The sequence below is a fragment of the Rana temporaria genome, chromosome 2 (assembly GCF_905171775.1).
Source record: "Rana temporaria chromosome 2, aRanTem1.1, whole genome shotgun sequence".
NCBI lineage: Eukaryota > Metazoa > Chordata > Amphibia > Anura > Ranidae > Rana > Rana temporaria.
In genome coordinates this window covers 192,833,007-192,847,573 of record NC_053490.1, presented here as the reverse complement: position 1 = coordinate 192,847,573, position 14,567 = coordinate 192,833,007, and positions in this window count along the sequence as shown.

Here is a 14,567-nt window from a genome sequence, read left to right as displayed (position 1 = left end):
TATCTCTCCCCAGCCTGTCCCCACACACCCTCTCACCTGCTGCCCTGTGGATGGGGGAATCACTCCTGCAGTGTTATTGTGTTCTGCCAGTGAGTACAATGATCAGTGTTGCCAACTATAGCTGGCAGCACTGATTGTTTTGGTAAAAACCTAACAGGCTGGTTGTACTCAAGTCGATTAATAGATTGACTTGTGTAAAACCAGCTAGCCCATACATAGATCGACTATGGCTGGTCTCTGCACAATTGGCGTAATTTCAATCCATGTATGACCCGCTTAACCACTACGCAGTCCCTAAATATCCTTCCACTCCTGTACATAGTGCTCACTGTCATACTCTCCACACTCCTCTCCTGTACATAGTGCCCACTATCATACTCTCCACACTTCTCTCCTATACATAGTGCTCACTGTCATACCCTACACACTCCTCTCCTGTACATAGTGCCCACTGTCATACCCTCCACACTCCTCTCCTATACAGAGCGCCCACTGTCATACCCTTAACACTCCTCTCCTGTACATAGTGCCCACTGTCATACCCTCCACACTCCTCTCCTATACATAGCATTCACTGTCATACCCTCCACACTCCTCTCCTATACATAGTGCCCACTATCATACCGTCCACACTCCTCTCCTGTACATACTGCCCCATCATACCCTCCACACTTCTCTCTGGTACGTACTACCCTCTGTCATACCCCCACACTCTTCCTGTACATACTGCCCATTGCCATACCCTTCACACTCCTCTCCTGTACATAGTGCCCACTGTTAGACCCTCCACATTCCTCTCCCTTACCTGCACATACTTCCCACTTATTTACCGTCCATACTCCCCCCCTATGTCGCTTACCCACAAAAACAGTTCTTTAAAATTATACTGAATATCCTCAATGTTACCAGCTCTAGAATGGACACACTTTTGTTAGTTCAACTAAAGGAAATGTCAGTTCTCATATTTGTTCTGCCCCATTATTAGTACTCATTTAATTTTGTGATTACTACTATGATGTATAGAGGAACATAGGGGATCTCAGCTTCTCTAAATATAGCACTTGTAAAAAAAGTGTCCCTGAAAATATTTTTAAAATGTTGGCAACTGTGCACTTAGGCACTGCCCAAGGGCCACTGGGTCAGTAGGGGCCCAATGAGAGGCTCCTGGGGTCCTGTGATATTAAAGTGGTAGTAAACTTTCCTGACATTACTACTTTTTAGAGGCCCTGGGGTGGGTTATGCCACAATGTACAAGTATGCACAGCATATTAGCACATTAGGGTACACTTACATTTTCAGACTGAGCCCTCCAGTGCTGCGCTGTGATGAATCAGGCGGGGCCCGGGCACTTCCATCTTCACCTGGTCTTCCTTCTGGGTTCTATGTCTTTGGTCACTTGCCTTGGCCGGGCTGCGTTCATGTCATTCCCACGCATTTATTTATTATTTATAAAAGGCCCCACCAAAATCCTCAGCACCAGGCCCATGATGTTCTTAATCTGGCCCTGCCTGTGACCCATTTTCAGCAGAGAGAGGGCTGAAGTTCATTCTCGGCTAACGTCACAGAAGTCGCTCCAGGCACCGCGTCATCGTGACAATGGAGTCGCCAGTTGCCCAGGCTGACACCCGGCTCAGCCTCTCAGAGAGCTGCTGAGAGACTGAGCCGGCCCCCACAGCCTAGTGCCAGAGTACAGATACAGTATCGGACCCATGCTGCATCCACCTAGATAAGTATTTATTTATTTATTTATTTAAAATGCTTATTGAGAGCGCAGTCATTACCAGCAGGCCTCGATGCGCTCATATTAAAGGGGTTGTAAAGGTTCGTCTTTTATTTTCTAAATAGGTTCCTTTAAGCTAGTGCATTGTTGGTTCACTTACCCTTTCCTTCCATTTCCCTTCTAAATGTTTTTTTTTTGTTTGAGTTTCTCACTTCCTGTTTCTCCTCAGTAAGCTTTCCACCATCATCTGAGTGGTGGAAAGTCATTTAGAACAGCTTACTGAACACCTTACTGAGGAGAAACAGGAAGTGAGAAATTCAGACAAAGAAAACAAAGAAAACAAATATTTAGAAGGGAAATTGAAGGAAAAAGTAAGTGAACCAACAATGCACTAGCTTAACCACTTAAGACCTGGACCAAAATGCAGGTAAAAGACCAGGCCCCTCTTTGCGATTCGACACTGCGTCGATTTAACTGACAATTGCGCGGCCATGCGACGTGGCTCCCAAACAAAATTGGCGTCCTTTTTTTCCCACAAATAGAGCTTTCTTTTGGTGGTATTTGATCACCTTTGCGATTTTTATTTTTTATTTTTATCTTATTAATTTGCACATACCGTATTTATCGGGCTATAACGTGCCCCGGCGTATAGCGCGAACCCCTGAACTTGGAGGAAGATTCCTGCAAAAAAAAAAACGTACAGTTTAGATGCCGCTCGTCGGTGTCTTGCCCACCGTCCATCGCGTCCTGCCTGTCGTCCAGCGCGTCCATCGGCGGCCTCGTCCGGTCCGGCATTCTTCTGCGGCCATCCCTGCTCGATCCCCGCGTCCCGCGATGTGTTCGAACCACTGTGCCGACATATATACCGAGCGGAGTACACTCGGGTATAGTCGGGTGGGCTCGGCACCTCTCGCGTAAACGAGGTACAGGACGCACATGACGTGACCGCGAGAGGAGCCGAGCCTGCCCGACTATACCCGAGTGTACTGCGCTCAGTATATGTCGGTGCAGTGGTTCGAACAAAGCGCGGGAAGTGGATATTGGCGTATATCGCACACCCACGATTTTGCCCTGAATTTCAGGGCAAAAAGGTGCGCGGTATACGCCGATAAATACGGTAATACAAAAAATAGGCTACATCACACATCTCAAAACTTCTGATGTTCCATGTCATATAATAAAAACTTAGCAAGCACATTCTGTAGATAAAGAATAATTACAAGATTTTTTAGGTTTAGGTACCCTGATTTGTGTTTTTTTATCAATAAATATTTTAAACTACTACACTATTGGCGTATGTATCTCCCTTTGTGAGGATCACTGCTGATATATCAGACGTGGCCCCACAGGGAGACTCTGTTTAGAGACCTAGGCTAAAGAGTATCAAGAGACGCCTCACCAGGAAACAGCTGGAGTGTACCTAGAAAGATCTTTATATGCTGTTACCTTACAGCAGTAAGGTAAGGGGACATCCTCACTAATCACAAGGGGAAAAGGAGCACTTTCCTATTTTGATATCCACATTGGCAACATGACACTGGCACTTTATGTTGTTGCTGTTTGCACATGAATACTGAAGATTATACATTGTTGAAATATTGAAGATTTTTGAATACAACATTCTATTCAAGGACTTTTTTTAATTTATTTTTTTCACACATGTTTTTTGCACAATTGCACTCAGCACTTTATCTTTTTAAGTTTTATTTATTTTGGCTTTATATTTGTTTGAGTGTTACATATGTTTCATTTGTTTTAACATATTTCCTACATGTTTTACATTTGATTGACTGATCACTATTTCTTAATACTAGTTATATTCACTTAGTCCCTTTCCCATTTACCCTATACAGCGCAGCATTACCCCCCTTCTGTAACAAGGGGTATTGCTCCTGGGTCACTAGATTTTAAAGATGAAGCTTACATAAGAGGGTTTTTCCTTCAGTGCTGCACATGCACTGTAAAATAAGATGCAGAGGTAGTTATAATAAATAAGTGTGCAGTTGTAGCATAGCAACTCTAGGCCCATGAGATGCAGATCAGTCCGGTGCTTCCTCAGTATCGGGTTCATTCTTTTTTGAAAGGTGAGGGAGCATTCTCCTTTTTAGCTTCCTGTCTTGAAAGACCATTCCAGTGATGTTGATATATATATATATATATATATATATATATATATATATATATATATATATATATATATATATATATGCATATATGCCATGTGACTTTTTCAGGCCATATCCAGACCCGTAAACCAAATCTTAGGTGCTTAAAGTGGGAATAGCTTGCATAGTGAGTTGTAAAAAATGTATCTGGGGTATAAGCTATTGTTTGAGTTTATAGTCATAAAATTGAGCAAACATGGTGACACCTCAATGGGTTGCAGTCTAAAAAATATATCCTTTCTGATTCCCCACCTAGGATGGTTTACATTTTGTAAAGCATTCTTATTTTAAAGAAATACTAAGTTGGATATTATTTGGCTTAAAATTGTCCATGGTTACAAAAGGAACATTGGTAAAACCATGTGACAGCCTAGAGAACAAATAAGATCTTCTTCTAATGCACCTCTTGTTTTGCATGAACAAGGATGACCTTTCAGTTTGTTTCAAACTATTCCTTGTTTAATCAAGTGAGTGTAAATGGTAACATCTTGCAGCAAAAAAATCTAACCAGACCCGAGGCTACATAATTAAATTTGCTTTCATCTAATACAATCCGTCCAACACAGACAAATTATGCCTTTGGTTTTTCTTTTATTGCACTAGAAATATGTTATAGCAAAATATTATTTTTCGCAGTCTAGCTGTAAAAATCAGCACACAATTTGTTACATTAGACTGAGCAGGTAAAATCCAAGAAATGTTTACTATAAGTGACTGTGAAATGAATTAATTTTAGTGAGACTAAAATAAGTGAACTAAAATGAGTTTAAAAAATATTATACATTCATCATCACACTTTTACCATTAGTTAAACAAGTGTTAGGGTTGGTACATACTAGCTGAATGTCGGCTGGTATTGGCTGGCTCAACAGAAACATTTAGCCAGTGGCCAGTGTGTTCACCAACCTGTCCAACAGAAGATGGCCAACATCAGGCTTCAGTCAAATGGGCATGTTGGAAAATCAGCAGGCAATCATTATCAGAGCAGCCCTAGCAGAAAATGGAAGCGCTAACTGGTGTGTTCTGGGAGGGGGGGGGGGCAGTCCCCTTTTCAAAACATAATATCTCAGCAGTGAGATCTCTGTACTAACATGGCATAGTTAGTAAAGTGGCTCCTCCTGAGCTCCTTCGTTTTTTTTTTTTCATTCAGCCTGCTGGGTTGAATGAAAAAATAAACTGCATGTCTGTACCAAGCATCAAAAAAAAAATTCAAATTAAATCGGAGAGTAAAATCTTAAAGTGGTTGTAAACCCACTATTTGGACTTTTACCTACAGGTAAGCCTACAACATGGCTTACCTGTAGGTAAGGATAATATCTCCTAAACCTGCACGGTTTAGGAGATATTACCCCCGCAATGCGGGCGGCGCATGCGCAGGGGGGACTCCACGGCTGAAGGACCGGCATCGCCGGACCCTGCCGATTTTAAATCTCCCGCGCGCACGCGCGGGAGTGACGTCATCGCCGCTCCAGCCAATCACAGCGCTGGAGCGGCGATACCCGGAAGACACGCCGGAGCAAGATGACATCCTGCTCGGCGTGGACCAGGTAAGTGGTACACACCTCGTTCCGAGGTAAGTATTTCATAATAGGCTAGTATGCGATGCATACTAGCCTATTATGCCTTTTGCATTGCAGGTTTGGGGGGAAAAAAAAAAAGTTTATGAGGTTTACAACCGCTTTAATGTGATCTTTGCCAAACTTTTGAATGAGAAGTTTTACTAAACTATGGGTTTATAAAGTGAAATAAAAAAAAACTATGGATGTTGATGCCAAGGAAAAATTGTCTTCTTCCCTTCAGTTACAATGTGGCTGTTTTAAAGGATTTTTTAAAAGAATGAAAACAATAAACAGCAATGAAAATATTTTGAAGCCCCATGTATTTATTTGCTATTTATTTAGACAATAAGAGGTTATTTAAAAGTGGTTATATTAAGTTCTTGTACTCTCTTGGTTCCTTGTCACCAGTGTTAACACTATTTTAGTGGCCTAAATGATGACTAAAACTAAAACAATTCAGATCACAAAAATACAACTAAAACTAAAATGGCATTTTGGTCAAAAGACTATGACTAAAACCAAATAGAAATTTGATGTCAAAATTAACAGTGGTTATATAGTATATCACAAAGGCTAAATGTGTGCCTGTAGTGTATGTTCAAACCTTAATACCATAAATAATAACATCAACAATTGTTAATATGCAAATAAAATATTAATATTTGCATATTAACAATTTTTGACTCTATATATTTTTTATAGCAGCAGCTCATGTATATTTATTAATTAATTTATTCATTTATATTATTAATATCACTATAGTTCACTTATATTCTCCAGCTACGCGCAGTGAGGGTGGCTGAATTAGACGGCCCTTATTTCCACCTTTTTTCCACATAAATAATAACATATTAATAGATTTTTACACCAGGGGTATATAATGAGTTTGGAAATTCTAGAACAATGCTTAAATAATGCATTACACTTTTTATTTTCAAATTGATTTTAGTTGACTAAAATGTCCTGAAGATTTTAGTCGACTAAAATGCCACTAAAACGAAAACTATTTAGATAACTAAAATGGCATTTTGGTCAAAAGACTATGACTAAAACTAAATTGAAATTTGATAGAGGGGAAGATGGGTCTGTTAAGCATAAGATAGTGCTGTTTGCTAATAAACTTATGGTATGGGGTCTTTCTCAAAACCTAAAGCCACTAATCTGTGAGTGAGACCAAAATGGCAATGGTGTGTTCAGGGAGATGTGCAGTGTTAGTTTTCCACCACACATCAAATTTTGCTTTTAGGCCAACAAGTTAAATTTTGGTCTCATCTGACCAGAGCACCGTCTTCCCTATGTTTGCTGTGTCCCCCACATGGCTTCTCACAAACTGCAAACAGGACGTTTTATAAATTTCTTTTAACAATGGCTTTCTTCTTGCTATTCTTCCATAAAGGCTAGATTTGTGGAGTGCACGAATAATAGTTGGACACAGCTGATCATATGGTAAAGAGCCTACATCATAGGCTCTTTACCTAGATCAGAGATGTGGTGTGTCAGACTGACATACAACACCACAGATCGCCATCCTGCACGCCCCTGTGGGCGCGTGTTAACGGCTTATTCTAGCCGTCATTTTGCTATATGGTTGCTATATGGTGGGCGGAAGTGGTTTTGGGTGGAACTCCGCTTTAATGTCACCACCCTGCTTAGGTGAGGTTACAGTGTGTACTGCTCCTTACAAACCAACTGGTGAGGGGGGATGGGGAGTTAAGGAGATCACAGAGGATGTTACAAGGTGGCAGAAAAACACTGTAAGCAACATTTTCTGCATGAGCAGTTTCATGAAAATTTTTAACTGTCTTTACTTAAAGCCCATCTGTACCTTTCTCCAACAACAGTATAAAGTTGTTGGTAGGACAACAGACTACAGAGATGCACTGCTGTATTTTGGAAGCATTGGTCTCACTGGTCATTGGTCTCACTGCAGCAGTCCGACACAGCACCTTTAGTTTAACTATTATTTTTCCTACAAAGTACAGTTAGGCTTACAAGTATAAGTTCACCTTTACAGGAACTCTATAAGATGACCTTACACTAAACCCCCTCCCCATTCTCCCTGGTCCTGTTGTTCCAGTGTCCCGTGATCCTCCAGTGTCAGGCATCAGGACCCTGCTTCACTGGTCTGGGGATTTGAAATCATCCTGGCTTTCTCTCCTCCTTGCAGCGCTAACAGAACGGGTTGGACAGATTCTGATTGGTCAGCGCAGTCCATGTGATGGTGCTGAACAATTAGAATGCCTCTTGTCTGTACACACTGAGAGGTACGGATAAGGGATTTCAAATCCTCGTACCGGTGAAGCGGCATTCCAATGCCTGACAGTGGGGAATTGCGGGACACCGGTACAGGGGGAGCAGAGGGGTTGGAGAGGGGTCCAGTGTAAGGTCACTTTACAGATTTTCTGTAAAGGTGAATTTACACTTTAAAGACAATTAAAACATGCTCTGTGTGCACTATTCTTCCTCTCTCGACATAATAATAAATGAAATGTAAAAATATATCTAAACAAATACTATTTCAAATTGTATTAGCCAAATAAATATGAAACATTGCATGTGAATATTTAATATTTCCACCTTGTGGAACATAATATTTTATTTTTTCACATGTTAACAAGAATACTGTTAAAGTGACCCTGTCATGAAATAAAGTTTTCCTAGACAAGCGTGCTTGTAAAATAAGAAAAAAAGTGCTTACTTTTCACACTGCCTGTGTGCCTACAATAGAAATGTTTCCCTAAAGTTCAAAGGGAATGAGAAAACTCTGGAAGAGTCTATCTGCAGCTCTAACTGGTTCCTGCTATTAACCTCAATTTTACTGTTGTCCCTTTTAATGATTGGAGGTCAGCAGGGCAGTGAGAGCTGCAGGTGATCCATTAGACCCACACTTCCAGAAGTGTTGGTTTCCATATGGACTACAGAGAGAGGTTTCTATTGAACAGAGCAATATTCTGGCAACATAAGAAGCAGGAAGGGTTAGGACACTATTATTTCATGACAGAGTCATCTTAACTGCTTTGCTGAAAAAGCTTGTTATTTACAAAGCTCAAAGGCTCACCCCCCTTTCTCCTAAAGTGTTCTTTACAACTAAAAAAAACTAAGAGACACAGTCCAGTACGTATTTACTACATAAACAATATATAGTCCATACCTAAATGTGTATTTTGGACATTATGATTCATTAAAAGTATGATAGATTTTTTTGAATAGAGTATGCTTAAATTATAATTAATTTAAATAAAAATTGCAAGCAGTTACAATGAATTCCCCAACAAAGTGGTGATTTCTAAGTGGAGGTCTATTTAAATTTCTATATCATTTCAGTACAGTAATTGAATGTAAGCTTTTCAAAGCTAAGCTTGGCACAAGCACATAGAAATGATCAGCTGAGTTTATCTTATGTTAAGAAAAAGGTTTTAACTTGGCTTAAATTTTACTAAAGCCCTCCAGATAGCTGTGATTAATACAGAAAGGATTTAAAAGTTTTCATAGCAAATGGGAAGGAAGTATCTTTTGCTCATACAGAATTTAAAATATTGCACAGTTAATGGCTGCAGACCAGAGTTTCAAAATATCAAAATACTTATGTTAAAACAATTATGTAAAGTTTAGAGTATAGAGAATGAGTTGTAATGTAATTGTCAGATTTAATTACATTTCCTTAAAAACAATTATTTAAAAAGATTTATCAGGTATTTTTTCAATGTTTCCAGTTATGTCATGATATGCCAAATGGATTTCAGACTGGGGATTAGAGCCTCCAGTGACACATCATGACCTTTTTAAGCAAATATCTATTTTAGTTCTTAATTCTATAGTTTGATATTGTGAATTTGTTGCAGCCCTTAAAATGTCCACTCACCTGCTCGCATTTGGCAAGTGGAAATATAAGGAGTGTGAGTATGGACAGGGCTGTGCTGTCCCGGGAATGTGTAGCCAGTGCCCCCCTCACCATGCACAGGCTTGCAGCACGGGCATTTCAATAGGAACTGTACAGCCACCTGGGACCGCCCCTCTCCGCCTCCCTCCTGCCACCGATCCCGCCCCCTGGACTGGCTCGTAGCATGGGCACAGATAGGCTGCATTGATAGGCACTGATAGGCTGCATTGATAGGCACTGATAGGCTGCATTGATGCGCACTGATCAAGCTGCATTGATAGGCACTGATAGGCTGCATTGATGGGTACTGATGAGGCTGCATTGCTAGGAACTGATAGGCTGCATTGATTCTTCTTCTTCTTCTTCTTATTATTATTATTATTATTATTATTAAACAGGATTTATATAGCACCAACAGTTTGCGCATCGCTTTACATCAGGGAAGACAGTACAGTCACAATACAAATCAATACAGGAGGGATCAGAGGGCCCTGCTCGTTATAGCTTACAATCTAGAAGGGAGGGTCAAGTGGAACAAAGGGTAGTTAGCTGTGGGGGATGATCAGGTGGACTCAAATGAAAATACAGTTAGGTGTGGGAAGGGTAGGCTTCTCTGAAGAGGAGGGTTTTCAGGGATCCTCTAAAAGCTGATAGAGAAGGAGATAGATGGATAGATTGGGGTAAGGAGTTCCATATGCTTGGAGAGGCTCTAGAAAAGTCCTGGAGACGAGCATGGGAGCAGGTGATGAGAGAGCTAGAGAGTAGGAGGTCTTGAGAAGAACGAAGAGAACGTACAGGTTGGTATTTAGAGACTAGGTCAGTGATGTAGCTGGGGGCAGAGTTGTGGATGGCTTTGTAGGTAATTGTTAGTATTTTTAATTTAATTTGTTGGGCGAGCGGAAGCCAGTGGAGGGATTGACAGAGGGGAGTAGCAGAGACAGAGTGGTTGGTTAGGTGGATGAGTCTGGCAGCAGCATTCATGATGGACTGAAGGGGGGATAGAGTATGCAGAGGTAAGCCAATGAGGAGGGAGTTGCAGTAATCGAGGCAAGAGATGACCAGGGAGTGAATTAAGAGTTTTGTGGTGTCATTGGTTAGAAAGGGGCGTATTTTGGAGATGTTGCGAAGGTTGAGGAGGCAATATTTGGACAGTGATTGAACGTGAGGCTTAAAGGAGAGTTCAGGACTACTCCTAGGACCTTGACATGTGGGGATGGGCTGATAGTTGTGCCATTAATTTTGACAGAGAGATCAGGGGAAGAGGCACGTGGGGGAGGAAAAATTATAAGTTCCGTTTTGGATAGATTGAGTTTGAGGAAGTGGTGCGACATCCAAACTGATATATCTGATAGTAAGTTAGTGATACGTGAGGAGAATGAAGAAGTGAGTTGAGGGGTCGAGAAATAGATTGGAGTGCCATCAGCGTAAAGATGGTATTGGAAGCCGTGGGAGGCAATCAGCTGACCCAGGGAGGAGGTGTAGATATAGAAAATAGGAGAGGTCCAAGAACAGAACCTTGGGGGACCCCAACAGAGAATGGAAGAGGAGAGGAGGAAGTAGAGAGGTGCGGTTGGATAAGTAGGTAGAGAACCAGCGAAGAGTCCAGTCACGGAGACCAAAATTGTGGAGTTTTTTGTGGAGGAGTGGGTGGTCGAAGGCGGCAGAGAGGTCCAGGAGTAGGAGCACCGAATAGTGTCCCTTAGTCGTGGCCGTTAGTATATCGCGTGTTAGTTTTTTTTAAGGAGAGCAGTTTCTGTGGAATGTTGAGGACGAAATCCAGACCGAAGGGGATCATGGAGGTTATTAAGAGCAAGGTGGGCGCTCAGTTGGTTGAAGACTGGACGTTCAAGGAGTTTGGATAAAAAGGGGAGCAAGGAGATGGGGCGTAGGTTGTCAAGATTGGATGGGTCCAGTGAGGGCTTTTTAAGTATGGGGCTGACTCGTGCATGTTTCAACGAGTTAGGGAAGATGCAGAAGAGAGGGAGGGATTGAAGACGTGGGTTAGAGAGTGTAGAATCGAGCCAGAGGGTGAACTTAGCATTTGCGAGGCAACAGGATCCAGAGCACAGGTGGTAAGATGGACGTTAGCAAGTAATTTAGCGACCTCGTCTATAGTGGTGGGGTTGAAAGAGGGAAGTAATGAGTGTACCTGTAGGCATGAGGCACGGAGGGTATCTGAACAGTAGAGATCTCGTCGCGAATTGTATCGATCTTCCGCTTGAAGCGATTGGCGATCTCCTGGGCGGTGAGTGAGTTAGTGGGTGGAGGCAATGGAGGACGAACGAGAGAGTTGAAGGTAGATGAGAGTTGACGGGGACGGGATGATACGTTTTTAATGAGGGTGATGAAATAGGTCTGCTTGGCAGTGAGGAGACAGGAATTGTATATTTGGAGGGCAGATTTATACTGGGCGAAGTCTTCCTGGAACTTAGTCTTGCGCCACAGGCGCTCGAGAGCACGGCTGTGTTTTTCAGACTTCTAGTATCATCTGTTTGCCAGGGTTTAAGGGGACGGGGCCTTATTCTGCGTGTAGTGAGAGGGGCCAGTCTGTCTAGTGATGCTAGAAGTGAAGTGTTGTAGACAAAAGTGGCTAGGTGGGTGCAGGACAAGGGTGAGATTTTGTTATAGAGGTGGTCAGTCGCAGAGTATAGAAGAGAAGGGTTGATATGATGAAGGTTTCTACGAGTGACTGTTAGGCACGAGTGAAATTAATAAGGTATTAATTAATAAGGTAGTGATCAGAGAGGGGGTAAGGATAATTGGAGATTATCTGATGGGCACTGATGTGCATTAATTGATGGGCACTGATCAGGCTGCATTGATGAGCACTGATAGGCTGCATTGATTTGTTTGAAAAACTGCTGCGCAAATACCGTGTGACATAAAAAAAATAGCATCTCTATATATATATCATGTTTGGGGGTTCTAATATACGCTTATTGCGTTTTTTGTACCAAAAAAATGTAGAAGAATACGTATCGGCTTAAACTGAGGAAAAAAAATGTTTCTTTATATATTTTTGGGGGATATTTATTATAGCAAAAAGTAAAAAAAAATTGCATTTTTTTCAAAATTGACGCTCTATTTTTGTTTATAGTGCAAAAAATAAAAACCACAGAGGTGATCAAATACCACCAAAAGAAAGCTCTATTTGTGGGGAAAAAAAGGACGTCAATTTTGTTTGGGAGCCACATCGCACGACCGGGCAATTGTCAGTTAAAGCGACGCAGTGCCAAATTGCAAAAAGTGGCCTGGTCTTTGGCCAGCAAAATGGTCCAGGGCTTAAGTGGTTAATAATGCTTGAAGTGAAACAATAAAAGTGAAATATTTCTTTAAATTTTGTACCTGGAGGGTGTCTATAGTATGCCTGTAAAGTGACACATTTTCCCGTGTTTAGAACAGTCCATGCAGCAAAATTACATTTTTAAAGGAAAAAAAGTCATTTAAAACTGATTGCAGCTGTAATGAATTGTTGGATCCCGACAAAATTGCTAATTTTAAAGACTTATATACAAGTTATTGTCATAAAAAGTGTTTGGGGACCCGGGTCCTGCCCCAGGGGACATGCAAAAAAGAGTTAAAAACTGAAGTTTTTTCGGGAGCAGTGATTTTAATAATGCTTAAAGTAAAACAATAAAAGTGAAATATTCCTTTAAATGTCATACCTGGGGGTGTCTAAAGTATGCCTGTGGCACATTTTTCAAATGTTTAGAACAGTCCCTGCAATAAAAGGACATTTTTAAAGGGGAAAAGGTAATTTAAAACTGCTCGTGGCTATAATAAATTGTCGGGTCATGCAATACAGATAAAAGTCATTGAAAAAAATGGCATGGGTTCCCCCCAGTCCATTAGCAGGCCCTTTGGGACTGGTATGAATATTAAGAAGAACCCCAAACTAAAATGTAAAAAAAACACCCTTCAGGTCTGGAATGGATTTTAAGGGGAACCCCGCGCCAAAATAAAATAAATGGCATGGGGTTCCCCCAAAAATACATACCAGACCCTTATCTGGCCACAAGAAAAGAAGGGGGGGTGAAAGAGTGCCCCCCTCCTGAAGCGTACCAGGCCACATGCCCTCAACACAGGGACAATTCATTACAGCTGCGATCAATTTTAAATTACTTTTTTTCCTTTAAAATGTTGCTGCATGGACTAAACACGGGAAAAATGTGCCACTTTACAGGTATACTATAGACACCTCCCAGGTACTAAATTTAAAGGAATATTTTACTTTTATGGTTTCACTTCAAGCATTATTAAAATCACTCCTCCCCTAAGTTTGGCTCCCACGCCAACATATACAGCAATTTTGCAGATGGGTAAACAAACAAATTATACAACATCGATATGCCCCCCACGGGCCTCCGCCTGGAAACATCTGGTCTCAAAAGCAGTGTGCATTGTAATAGAGGCCTGCAAGCCTGCTCCTCCAGGGCCACCCACTGTGGTCTGCACAGAAAGGAATATATCTGATCCAACTGGGCCACCTGCTCTGCTCTACAGTATTGTTTAAGGTCTGGGACCCCCAGCCCCCAAGTTCAAGCAAATTATACAGTGTGCGCCGGGCCAAAATAAACCTCAATAACTGGGCTTGAAATTTCTGTAACTCCCAGGATGGGACTGCAATAGGTAGAACACAAAAATAGTAAAGGATCACGAGGAGCACTACCATTTTGATCTAGGGTATTCTACACATCCGGGAGAGACCACCAGAAGACCATTGTTCTAACTAAGTAAAAATATGTGAATAGTTAGAGCGGTAGAGTGTTGCCAAATAAGGGTTCATTTTGATGCCAAGGTAGGGAATGGAATTTGATTGCCACGCAATCAATATCCCCCCAAAAAAAAAAAAAATTAATTGTCACAGATGTGATCAAATACCACCAAAAGAAAGCTCCATTTGTGGGAAAAAGGTACACACATTTTGTTTGGGTACAGCATTGCATGACCACACAATTGTCAGTTAAAGTGACGCAGTGCCAAATTGTAAAAAGTGCTCTGGTCAGGAAGGGGATACGATCCTGCCATTTCTATAGGGCCCAAGACCGTCAGCTCCCGGGTGCATGCACAGGAGTGATGTCACGCGACTCCGGACAGTCAAAGATCCAGAGTCCATGGCCCCAGAAGGAAGAGTGGTGAAGGTTTACTTCCTTTTTAAGAGGGTAAAACCTTCTGGGGCTGAAGTGGTTAAGCAACAGACAGCATGGATTCATGAAAGGCAGAAGTTGTCAAACATAACTGAT